We start from the raw sequence: 12624 nt of genomic DNA on the forward strand, positions 1-12624 counted from the left end.
TAAAGACCCTTCAGTCCTTGCTTGGAAGGAGAAGACATCTATCTAAAAAAAGAGTAATTTTGATCATAGCCAGTTTTTCTCTAGCCTCATTATATGGAATTGTGCTGAAGTATTTTATAATTGTCATCTCATTTGATCTTCACCACAGTCCTGGGAGGGAGCTGCTTGTATATCTCAACTTTATAGATGTAGAAACTCAGGCAAACAGGAGTTAAGTGACTTGCCTTGGCTTATACAACTAGTAAAGTTCCCAAAGCACAATTTGAACCAGGTCCTTCCTGACTCCAGGCCCAGAATTGTATTCCTTGTACTCCCTAGTTGCCTCTTAATAGAACTGATAAGTATAATGCAAAGTAATTTGAGGAGAGAACCATGGCCTAGAACCATCAGAACTTGGCCTAGAAGGAGGAGGGGGGATGATAAGGGAAGAGATGTGGATAGCAGGGGGACAGTGAGCTGGTGGAGCTTCCCATAGGCACATCTAACCTGGTCCCAGCACAGTGTCTGGGAAGGCAATTGGAAGCCAAACTCTGGAAGGCCTAGGAGTTGATACCTTATCCCAGAGGGAGGGGAAAAAAAATGAAGGATTTTGTCCTCTGGCCTAAGTACTGGGCTACAATAGAGGCTAAAGACCCTGCCCTCAACAGCTTATTGTCTCCTGGGAGGAGACCACAAGCAAACAAATTGTACAAACAAGCTAGGCCTGTTAGATTTCTGACCCATGGAATGATTGAAGGGGCAGGCTTCTGAAGGAGACCCCACTGAGCAGTTAGAAGGGCTAGTCTGGTAAGGAGAAGGGTTTGGATATTGTTGAGTTGGGGGGAGCCAGGGAGGGGGTCAAGGAGAAGCAAGGCCATTGCCTCCTGTGTGGTAGAATCTGTAGCCTACCCTAGGGGGTAGCAGAGGGGTTAATTTGGTTTGGGAGCCTCAGGGTCCTTAACAAATCTTGATGGAGTTCATGGGGGAAAGTTGGGTAACTCCTTAGGTTTTGAGGAGAAGAATTAAAGGATTGATTGCTGAGCAGTAGTGAGAGCTCAACTGATTTAGGTACGTGATTTGATAGTGGACAGGATCCATTAACATTTGGCAGTTGGAGATTATGACTATGCCTGGATGGCAGGGGGCCTGACAAGGACAAACTTAAGGTATGGAAATAGTGTGGAGTTTCACTGGCTAATTCTAGGGTCAGGATTGTGAGGCAAAGAGATGGATGGAAAGAAAGGAGGATGAAGAGGTGTTCCACTTAGAAGGGAGCTAAATGAGTGGATGGCACATAGGATCTTAATGAGTTCCTATTGACTGAGGAGGATCCCTTCATGCGGTTGGGACAAGTTCTTGAGGGCAGGGGCTATTTTTGCTTTTTTAGCCTCATTGGAAAACCTTGGCCTCAAATTCCCCTGAAAAAGTGGAGGCTTTTCTCTGAGAGCTCCCTCTTCTCATCTCTCATCCCTCATTCTCTCTTCATTCATCTCTTCTTAATAAAAGCAGAGCCTCCATTTACCTATGTGACTCCATTCCATACAGTCTTTTTCTAGAAGATTTTTCCTACTGTAATGCTTGCTTTCTCACACTTCTTCAAATGCTCCCTGTCTGCTGGCTACAAATGTCCTTGTCTGTCCCCACTAGCTATCATCCTTTCCCCAAGAAGGCCATGTAAAACTGGTTACTCTCCTTCCTCTCATTTTCCTTTCTTCTTAATTCTCCACTGTTGGCTACTGACCTTGTTATTCAACCAAAACTGATCTCCCCAAAGTTACCAATGATCTCTTTTAAAAATTTAAAAAACAATTTTTTTTTTTTTTAAACCAGGATCCACCTTCTTACCCTCCTATCCCAACCCAACCCCTCTTAATTGAAAACACAAGGAAAACAAAAACCCTGCTATGGACATGTGTAGTCGATCAACACAACCTTCTACATTGACCTTGTTCCATTCTGCTCTGAGTCCTCACTTCTGTCAGGAAGTGGGTGATGTTTCATCATTTGTCCTCTGGAGTCCTTGTTGGTCATTATTCTGATGTGAGTTCAGCATGATGGTGTCCTAGCACATAGATCTACAGAACTTGTGCGTCCAGTGCCCAGTTTATGGACTGCTCTCAAATTTTTTTTTTGTCACCTCAAAAAGAGGTATAAGTAAATATGCATATGGTTCTGCTTAGAACTATCCAACCCTTTTTCTAAAGCCCTTTCTCTAATTCCCTCTTGCTCCTACTTCCCTATTGTGCGACATGTACTTCTGTACCTAACTCTGTGTTGTATGTGCTCTTTCCTTCTTTGACCAGTTCAGATGAGAGTGAGGTTCAGATATCAGCTGCTTCTCTCTACCTTTCTCTTTGTTTCTATAAATGTCTATTTGTGTTCCCAGATTATGGGAGATAATTTTCCCTAACCTCCTTCACCCCACCCCCCACCCCCATATTTTCCTCTTCCTCTCCTTTTCCATTCTTCTCTTAAGGTCATCAAGACATAACAGAACTACTCTCCAGTCTTGCTTAATTTGAACTCCCTCTGTGGACTTTAATGATAATAGGGGATCAGAGAGGACAAATGTATCATCTCCATAGTTGAATGTAAGTAGTTTATTCTTTGAAGTTCTTTATTGATGACTTTTTTAATCATTATTTTCACTCCAGTGTTTGAATTTCAAAGCTACTATACGCTTCTGATCTTTTCATCAGGAATTCTTGGAAGTCTTCTTTTTCATTAAAGGTTCATTTTTGGGTGGCTAGGTGGCATAGTGGATAGAGCATGAGCCCTGGAGTCAGGAGGACCTGAGTTCAAATCCAGCCTCAGACACTTAATAATTACCTAGCTATGTGGTCTTGGGTGAGCCACTTAACCCCATTGCCTTGCAAAAAAAAAAAAAATCTAAAAAAAGAAATCTAAAAAAAGGTTCATTTTTCCTTCTAGAACATTAATACTCAGTTTTGCTAGGTAAATTATTCTTGGCTGTGAGTCCACATCCTTTGCCTTCTGGGATATTATATTCCAAGTTCCCTTCTCCTTTAACAGGGTGGCTGCTGAATTATAAGTGATACTGAGTGGGGCATCTTGGTACTTGAATTCTTACTTTCTGGTTGCTTGAAGTATTATTGTTTTTCTAACTGGAACCCTTGGAATCTTATCTATAAAGTTCTCGGAAATTTTCATTTTGAGGTGTCTTTCAGAAGGTGATTGGTGAATTCTTTCTATTTCCACTTTACCCTCTTGTTCTCAGAAATCTGGGCTGTTTTCCTTTAAAATTTCTTGAAATGTTTAGTCAGCTTTTTTGGGTCTTGGTGTTCAGCTAGTCTGATGATTCTCTTAATTTTTTCCCCTTATTCAGTTTTTTAAGTCAGTTTGTATTGCTATGTCAGTCAGTCTCTGACCCCCCCCAGACTTTTGATTTTGTTTTAATATTTCTTGTTGCCTTGTAAAGTGATTGGCTTCTGTGCAGTCCATTCTATTGCTCTTGTCCTGAGCTGTGAATTTCCTTTCTGATTCTTAGTTCCCTAGGTTCCTCTCCCCTAGTCAGCAAACTCCCAGTTAAAAAAAAAAAACTACCAGTAAAATCCCTTTAGTATTTTCTCTTTGGCCTTTAGATGTTCCTCATAACCTGGACATCCCCCCCTTTCTGTTTGTTCCTTTCTGCAAGTCTCCCGTCCAATGACCTTTGCCTCCTGGCTTGTTCCTCAGACAGGTTCCTCTGTTCCCTCCTCCTCTCTGCCTCCTGGCTTCCCTGAAGCTCACACCCCACCTTCTACAGCCGTGGAGTCTACCTCAACTAGAAACAAAAGCTGTGCAGAAAAGTAAAAGCATCCCTTTGGGCTCAGAGTGACTTTGAAAACCACATACTAACATTACTTCTGTTTTGTTCTAATTATTCTTTTTTAACCTGGTTCAGGCTGCATGTACTCAGGAGCACTCTGTTCTGCAAGAAGCCTTTCTTCATATCCTTTCATGCTGTCCTTTGGGATAATTTTCAGTTTATCTTGTCTGCATCTTATCTGTACTTCTTTGTTTGCCACTGGTGGTTTCTCTTATCAGACTGGGAGCTCTTGACAGGACTGGCATGCTCAGAATTCTTGCTTTTCTTTGTATCCCTCTGCTTTTGTTTGACACTTAGTTGTTACTTAGTGAAGGCTTGAGCCCTGAAGGGTTAGAGTTCTGAAGCCTTACTGAGGGTCCCAAGAAGTGATTTCATGAGAAAACCTTGCATTAAGAACCTTTGGAAGTTGGAGTCTCTCTTTTGCAGCAATCCATAAACTTTTTTTTCTAAGAACTATTGGATTAGAGTCAAGTATTAGCCACATTGACTTTTTTTAACCTCTTTAGTAGTATTTTTGAGCAAAATGTAAAACCTTAAATTTTTTGAAGTTTCAGACATGTAGAACTTTAAACTGTAAATCCAATTATCAATAAAAATTCATCCCTATGTTACGGTCAGTTAAGGTAATAAAAGGGAAGTAAAGAGGAGGAAGCAAAACAGGTCCAGAGATGCTGGGGCAATCAGAGCAGCTAGGGTTCTGGCTTAGTCTCCAGACCTTTGCAGAGTGCCCCGGAAAGGAGGAAGAGGATGGAGACCAAGCTTTAACAGACCTTAACCTTGACTTCTAGGGAACAAGGCCTCGACCTGTTAAAAGTGAACAGTGAAATCATGTTGGATCTAGCACAAGATGGGGTTTGCTGCCATTCACTTTTGTTTCATTTGGAATGGTTTTGCCATATTCTTTTCCAATTGTTTCCAAATGAGGAACTGAGGCAAACAGGGTGAAATGACTTGCCCAGGGTCTTGCAGCTAGGAAGTGTCTGGTCACATTTGAACTGGGAGCTTCTGTCTTAAAGGCCCAGCACTCTGCATTACAGCACCCTCTGGTGCCTAGCAGTGCAAGCCCTCTGTGAATTGCTATTTATGCTGCAGCTGGAGTGGTGACTTGTCTGTGAAGAGTCAAGAGGAGGGGGCATAGGAAATTCCGCAGTGGGTCACAATATTCCAGGCTCAGCTCATCCTTAGTGCTGGCCCCTGGGCAGCAACCCTCTATCCCTCTGACCAAGAGAGCGCCTGGAATATGGGCCTGGAGGTCTACTTCCTTGATCTCTTTAGGGGCCTGGGGGAAGTACAGTTTAGAGACTTGGGACATAGCTTGAAATTACTTTGAAATGTATTTTGAATAGATAATCCTAAAATCTTTCTTGAGAAATTGAGAGGTGTCAGATGTCTTTACTGAAAAAAATTTAGTCTACTTTAATATAGTATCTTGTAACATTACCCCCCCCTAAAATGTGAAGCTCTGTTCTACTTTTACAACTGTGACCCTAAATCATATGACCCTTAAATCATGTGCTGGCTCAGGACCACATGCCCTTTAACCAAGACTCAGATTGAGTTTCCAGGTTAGAGGGGCCCCCTGCCCCCTTGTTTGGGGCATCTGTTGCCATGTCTTGGGCAATTACTTGTCTGTCATTTTTTCCCCTAACATTTGGTGCATTTTCCATTAGTGCTCTATTAATGAAATAACTGTTCAGTGGAAATTTGCCACAAGGTGGCAGTGATTCCCCCTTGGTATCTAAAATCTGTAGTTTCATAAATTTAAGCTAAAATGATGATGGATGGACTTTGAGGGAGAGCTGCAGCATTTCCCACAAAAAGAGCTTGTCTAGCTTTTAGAGGAGCCTGTGCAAATAGGTAAGGATTTTTATTGTACCAACTAACAGTGATGGGGAAGGAGAAGCCAATCATCTGAGCCTGTTTTGACAAATTATTTGGAAATTGTTTTCTGTCACCTGTATTTTTAACTCTCCTTTCCTCTCCTACCTAGGGAGCCATCTCTTGTAACAGATAATGTTTCAAAAGAGGGGGGAAAAAAGCAGTTCAGTACAACTGATCTCTAGTCAGTACTGAAGTGTGACATTGTCATTGCAGTGTCTTGCATCCCTTCTCTCTCTTCCCCAACTCTTTTGTCTGCACAAAATGGAGGGAGGCGACTTTTGTCGCTTCTTATTCACAGACTTGATGACCAACTGTGTAAACTTAATGCTGTGACTTTCTAATTTCCCTTAATAAAAGAGAACTCTCATAGTTTGGTTTCTAAGAAGAGCAAAGGAAGGTGGTACTAGGAAGGACAGCTAGTTCTTGCCACTCTTCTCTTCATCTTGCGAAATGTTGTTCCCTTGTTACAGAAGGAAGGCAGAGCCTCCTTTATTGTCAAGAATGATTGGCCCTGGGGTGGCGTAGTGGCGTAGTGGATAAAGCACTGGCCTTGGAGTCAGGAGTACCTGGGTTCAAATCCGGTTTCAGACACTTAATAATTACCTAGCTGTGTGGCCTTGGGTAAGCCACTTAACCCCATTTGCCTTGCAAAAAAAAAAAGAATGATTGGCCCTGGGCGGCTAGGTGGTACAGTAGATAGAGCACCGACCCTGGAGTCAGGAGTACCTGAATTCAAATTTGGCCTCAGACACTTAATTACCTAGCTGTGGGCAAGCCACTTAACCCCATTGCCTTGAATAAAAACACCTAAAAAAAATGATTGGTCCTTAATAACTGCCAGGTTCAGACTGGTTTTTGTCTGTGACAGCAACGTTTCTGGTCCACCCTGTGATTGCTTTGGGGTCAGAGAAATGAATTTTCCTATTCTGTTCAAGAATTTCATTTGATTCTCATTGATTTGTTCAAATATGGCCTCAGACACTTAATAATTACCTAGCTGTGTGGCCTTGGGTAAGTTGTCACTTAACCCCATTGTCTTCCAAAAAACTAAGAAAAAAATGACTGTTGATTCTCATTGGCTCAGCAATCCCCTTGGCCTCATTATCCATCTCTAGTGCTGTCACTATAGCTGGCCCAATGGCAGAGTGGTGGTGGGTGTCTCAGTTAAATCAGAGATCACCCAGCCTAACCCTGCTCTGATCTGGCAGAGAATAGGATTTGCCTTGGCCTCAAAGGTATCATCTTTCTTCTGGGATGTTGGGGGAGAGCTCCATCCTCAGTCTTCTGGAGCCAGATCTGTTGTGTTGAATGGAGTTGTTGAGCCTCTGGGGCTCCCTCTACAGTATGGGGGCTAAGGCATAAAGTCTCAGCAGGTTTCTTGAGGCATTTGACACTTCACTTGTTTCTTATGGCTGGTACATCTCATCATATTCACACACCATCATCTGTTCCTCTGTTCCCCAGGTGATAAGCATCTTCCTATTTCCCAGTTCTTTGCTCCAACAAGGTCTGTGCATTATGGTCCTGTCCCTCTTTCCTCTTCAGGCTACGCTTTCTGCCATGCCCCTCTTCAGGGACCTGTGTTCATAATAATCATCATGATGAGAGCCAGACCCCAGATGGGAACCTTGGTGAGGATCTTCTCAGCTAATCTCCCAGCAGGCCTCAGAGGGCAGGGGCTATTGTGCCCAGGGCTGCCAGCTCCTGCTCCCCTACCTGTCTGGTTCCTGCCCTGCTACTCTCCCCTGCTCCTCCTTTCCCCAGGGCCTTCAGCTCCCCCCAGAAGAATGGAAGCTCCTTTAGGGCAGAGCTGTTTTTCTCCTTGTCTTTGGTTTCAGCACTTAGTTCTGACCTAGCATAACTGCTTAATCAAGGGCTTTGTGAGCCTTAAAACACTAGAGAAACAACTTCAACCAGTTCAGTTTACTTTTGAAGAGGTTTTAATTGTTGAGAAATTTTTCATTGCACTTAATGATAGAAGTTGCTGCTGGAGGAGACAGAACTTGTCTCTTTTCCATGGGACTACCCTTCCAATAAATGAAGAGGGGAGCCGGGTCCTCCTTATTATCCTTTCCCTGTGTTTGCTCACTGTGTCCTCCTGCTGATCCCTTCCCATGCTTTTCCCCCAGCACTGAGGTCCCCTCACTCCACCCAGAAGGAGAGGGTCTTGTCTTCAGTGCTTCCCTCCCAGGGTGGGCCCCACAGCGCCCATCCCATCTTCTTCATAGACACAAATGTCTGTCTGACCACTTTATAGTCATCTTGTTTTCTGTTAAAATTTCCCATGGTTCTACTTGGAACTTGAGGATTACCCTGAGTTTTCTCACATCTTAGCTTTGTGATGTTGGTAGATTTGATAAACTTGCCACCAGCATCTTCTCCTGAGTCACTGATAAAATATTGACCAGCAGAGATCCAAGGAAGAGTTGTGGGGCACTCACTGCCTTGGAGATTTGCCGGTCACTCAGCCAGTTCTGTCTGGGTTCTTGACTGGTCTGTCTCTTGACCTTAGCCACTAGGATGGCATGAAAGCCTGTCTAACATTTCATGAAATCCAAGCTAATCATGGCTCTAATATTTTCCTAATTTTGACAGGGTCAACTGGCCTTCCTTTAAAAAGAAATTAAGTTAATCCGCTATATCCTGTTATTTTTAAAATCCCACCTTGTTGATGCTTCTTTTTATTTTAAAGTCATTTCCTAATACTCCTCCCTGGTAAGGAGGACCCTCTCTTTAGCCATATGCCCATTGGTGAGCACCCATTTTGTCTCTCACACTTTGTTTCTGGTGGGACCTGTTCTGGATGGAGCTACACTGGGGGATACCAATAACCACTTCTTTTTCTCAGTGTTCTCAAATGGGTTCTTCAGTGACATGATGGAGCATGCAGTCTGTCATCTGGTCAGCCAGGATGTAGGATCCTGCTCTGCTGTCTTAAGATTCAGTCATTGATCTTTGAGCATCCTGCACGGTCCTTCTGAGGCCCCGACTGTGACTCAGCTGCTGCACCTGCCAGCTGTCAGTACTTCATGAGCGAATTGTCCACACTTGGTAGCCTGAAGCCTTGGGAGACAATATGGCATTCTGACTCCAAGCATTTCATTCCCTGTTCATGGTCTTTGTTCTTGGCAGAGAGTAGTGCCCTTGACAGAGAAAACAAGTGGAATCCGAGAGTGATTCTTCTTTGTCTCCAAGTTTGGGGGGGGAGCAGTTTTGTGGATGCTTTTTGTTCTTATAGTCATTTAAACACAAACAACTTCGTACAAACGAACTGTAGCTAGAACAAAGAGAAGGCATTGAAATTAAGCCAGGGTGGGATAGGCTTCCAGTAAAAGATGGGATTTTAGTTGAGACTTGGAAGAAGCCAGGGACGACAGAAGGCAGAAATAAGAAGTAGGAGCCTTCAGACATGGGGGATGGCTAGGGAGAATACCCAAAGCTGGAAGATGGAGGATCTGGTAATGGAATAGCCAGAGACCCGGGTCACTGGATAGAAGGGAACATGGATGGGGTTGAGGGGTAGGAAGACTAGAAAGATAAGAGTGGCAGGCAGGGAAGGCCTTTGAAGGCCAAACAGCATTTTGTATCTATCCTAGAGGTAGCAGTCTAGGTGTGAGGTGATGAGGGTCTGCACCAGGGTAGGGGCAGTATGAGATGAGAGAAGGGGGCAGGTGACAGAGGTGCTCCAGAGGTGACTTCACCAGGCCTTGGCAGTACTATGAATGTGGGGAGTGAAAGAGAGTCGGGGAGTCCAGGAGAGGACTCTTGGGTTGTGAGTTTCAGGGACTTGGAGGAAGGCAGTGCTCTTCCCAAGAATAGAGGAGGTAGGAGAGGAAGAGTTTGAGGGGAAGATAATGGGGTCTGTTTTGGATATAATGAATTAAAAAGAGATCCAGTTTGATATGTCTAAAAGGCATTTGGAAATGGGAAATTGGAGGTCAGCAGAGAGCGTAGGGCAGGGAAGGTAGATTTGAAAATCATCAGCATAGAGACAGGTGGTAATTTACATAAAGTGGTTAAAATGGCCATAATCTTTATTGACCCAGAAATGTCTTTGCTTGGAAAAATGATAAAGACATGAGTGATAAATAAATATACACCAATATTTATGATAACTCTTTTTATTATAAGTTTTTAATATATACTTATATATGTATATGTCAAAATATTTGTAACAGCAGGACTTTTTTTAATAGCAAAGAATTGGACTGAAGTAGACATTCATTGATTAAGGAAATTCTGGTCATTAAGTGTAATGAAATATTACTTTAGTGTATAAATGATAAACACACTAATCAAAACTAAATGCTGTAAATATAATGATCAGAGAAGAAAAAATGCCTTTTTATATAGAAAGAGAACTATGGTGGTGGACACTATATAATATCAGACTTTTAAAAAGTTTTGTTTAGTATTTTTGAATTTTTCTTTTTATTTATTACAAGTGATAATTCTCTGGGAAGGAGAGAGATGTGGAATACATTAGGAAATATGGGGGCCAAGAAAACAAAATCTATCAATAAAAATTTATTTAAAAACAGAGGTGTCATTAGCATAGACAGTTTCTTGTTCGTTTTGAGCTTTACCTAATACTAGTTATTCTTTTAATCTTCCCTTGCCTCCATCACCTGTTTTTAAAAATGGTCACAAATTCTCTGTTTTTTTTAGTGTCCCTTTTTTTTCCTTAATGAATCATCTGTGTCTTTAGAATTTCATTTTAAGGAGGGGAAATAAGTATTTATTAAATACCCAATTATTATCCCATCTGATCCTCATAATGACCCAGGGAGGCAGGCAGGGAGGCAGAGAAAGGTTAAGTGGCCTGTCCAGGGTCACATAGCTCGGAAGGGGCTGAGGTTGGATCTGAATTAGATCTTTTCACTTGGAGGCCCAGCACTCTGTGTGCTGTGACACCCCCTAGGGTATCTTTCCTGTGCTAACATCTCTTGAAGAGTGATGGTCCTTGGCCTTCTTCTCCCTTCTCTGAAGTCGAGCCTCCTCCTGTATAAACTCTGAAATGGGAGTGGCCCCTGGGATCACCCTCCCCAGATTGTGAGCTCCTGGAAGGCATGGCGTTTGTGTCCCTTGCCTGGCACCTGGGGGTATCTAACAGAAACTTATGAATTGATGCCCAAGAAGGGTCACTGTGGTTTCTATTTAATTTGGGCACCAATTCCTTTCTGTTGGTGACAGTAGAACATTCCTTTCCCTTGCTCCCTCCTCCATCTTAGGAGGAGTGAGACCATCCAAGAATGTTTTAGCCACTTCGCTTTTGGTAGATAGGGCAGGAAGGGTATCTCGTTTGTCCTTATTAGCCCCATGAGCACCAGCACAATGGGTGGTGTAAAGAAAGGGCTCATGATGGGCCCCTTGAAAACCCAGACATAGACACTGCTACAGCCCACTGCTGGATGGCTCAGGTGGTGATCTGCTGGTGGCTATGGTATTCAAATTTTCTCCTCAGATCTGTCAACATCACTGTAACTCTAGAGCCTTAATGACTCTGTAGGAAAATGTCTTAAGACTCTATAGGTTGTTGATTAGATGGTTAATAAAATAGTTGAAATATCCTTTAATTTATGGTTTAAAAAAACTTAGATGAAGTTTTCAAATTTTGACTTATACTTAATTTTCCCAGTGAGCTGTTTATAAAATTTTTTTTGTTCAGTTGTTTCAGTTGTGCCTGACTCCTCTTGATCCCATTTGGGGTTTTCTTGGTAGAGATACTAGAGTTGTTCCTTCAGTCCATTTTAAAGATGAAAGAATTTAGGTAGGGTGAAGTGACTTACCTGGAGTATCTGAGGCCCAGTTTGAAGTCAGGAAGAAGAGGGCCCAGCACTCTATTGAGCCACCCATCTACTCTTTTAAAAGTTTAGTAGCTAGACTTTTGCTCAAACAATGTTTTCTGTGGCTTAAATATTGCAACTGGAAAAAGGCCAGGGAGAACATTTTTTTCTAGGTAGATAGCCCCTAATTGATAAATGAAAGAATAAGCTTTAATCATCCTATTCAAAGTAAAAGCCTTTGGGACTTTTCTGAAGGATTTGTGTTAATTTTATGGATGTTTGACCTCTGCCTTCAGAACCCAAGCATAGATGCCTGTGGTGGAGTTTTATTTCTGGTCCTTAGCACAGCTCAAAATGTCTCAGAATATTCAAAATACAGATGGAGGCCTCTTACAAAATCCAAATGAGTTGAGTAGAAAGTATAACATGCCCAGTCATCTTCCTTTAGGTCAAACTCCAACCTTCCCTTTGGAACCCAGCAGAGGCTTATTCCCCTCACTGTCCCTGCCCCAACTAACTTGAGAGAGCAGGTCATCTTTGTAATGGCCTTTCTAGGATGACACCTTCTAAGAAGAACAACACCCCACCCCAAATCGGATCTGAGAAAACTTGGACCCAGATAAATACTCCTTTATCACTGTCTTGAGTTTAGTCTGGGTCCAATCTTGGGCTGAGTGGGGTTATGAGTTAGACTGGATGAGGATGTGAGTGCTGCCAATGGCTGTTTTTTTGTTGTCTTAAATTACTGAGAAGACTCTTGTTCTGCTGTTGTTGGTTATGGGTTCATTTAAAAATCTTTCATTCTGGGGGGTGGAGCCAATATGGCGACAGGAGAAGAGTCTCTCCTAGGTGTTCTCTTCAGAATATTTCAAAAATCTTAAAATTATGACTCTTAACTAAATTTCCAAGAGACAGAACCCACAGAAAGATCCAGTGAGGCAAATCTCCAGCCCAAGGTAATTTGGAAAATAGTGGAAAAACTCTGTTCCACGGGGTCAGAGGGGTGGCCCTACCAGAGTGAAGAAACTTCAGCCTCTCAGGAACAACTCCAGGGCACCTGGGAGCCATGACTCCTGGCAGCAGAAGCAGTTTGCTGACTTGCACCCCAGGGAGCACCAAACACAACTTTGGAAGATCAGCCGGGAGACC

General features: G+C 42.8%; 1 protein-coding gene across 3 annotated transcripts in view; it reads left to right on the forward strand.

The window, feature by feature from the left end:
- The window catches only part of SDF4 (stromal cell derived factor 4), a 55598-nt gene that overhangs the window by 9824 nt on the left and 33150 nt on the right, over positions 1 to 12624 (forward strand). The gene's annotated exons all lie outside the window — the stretch shown is intronic.

This window comes from Macrotis lagotis, chromosome 1 (assembly GCF_037893015.1).
Source record: "Macrotis lagotis isolate mMagLag1 chromosome 1, bilby.v1.9.chrom.fasta, whole genome shotgun sequence".
NCBI lineage: Eukaryota > Metazoa > Chordata > Mammalia > Peramelemorphia > Peramelidae > Macrotis > Macrotis lagotis.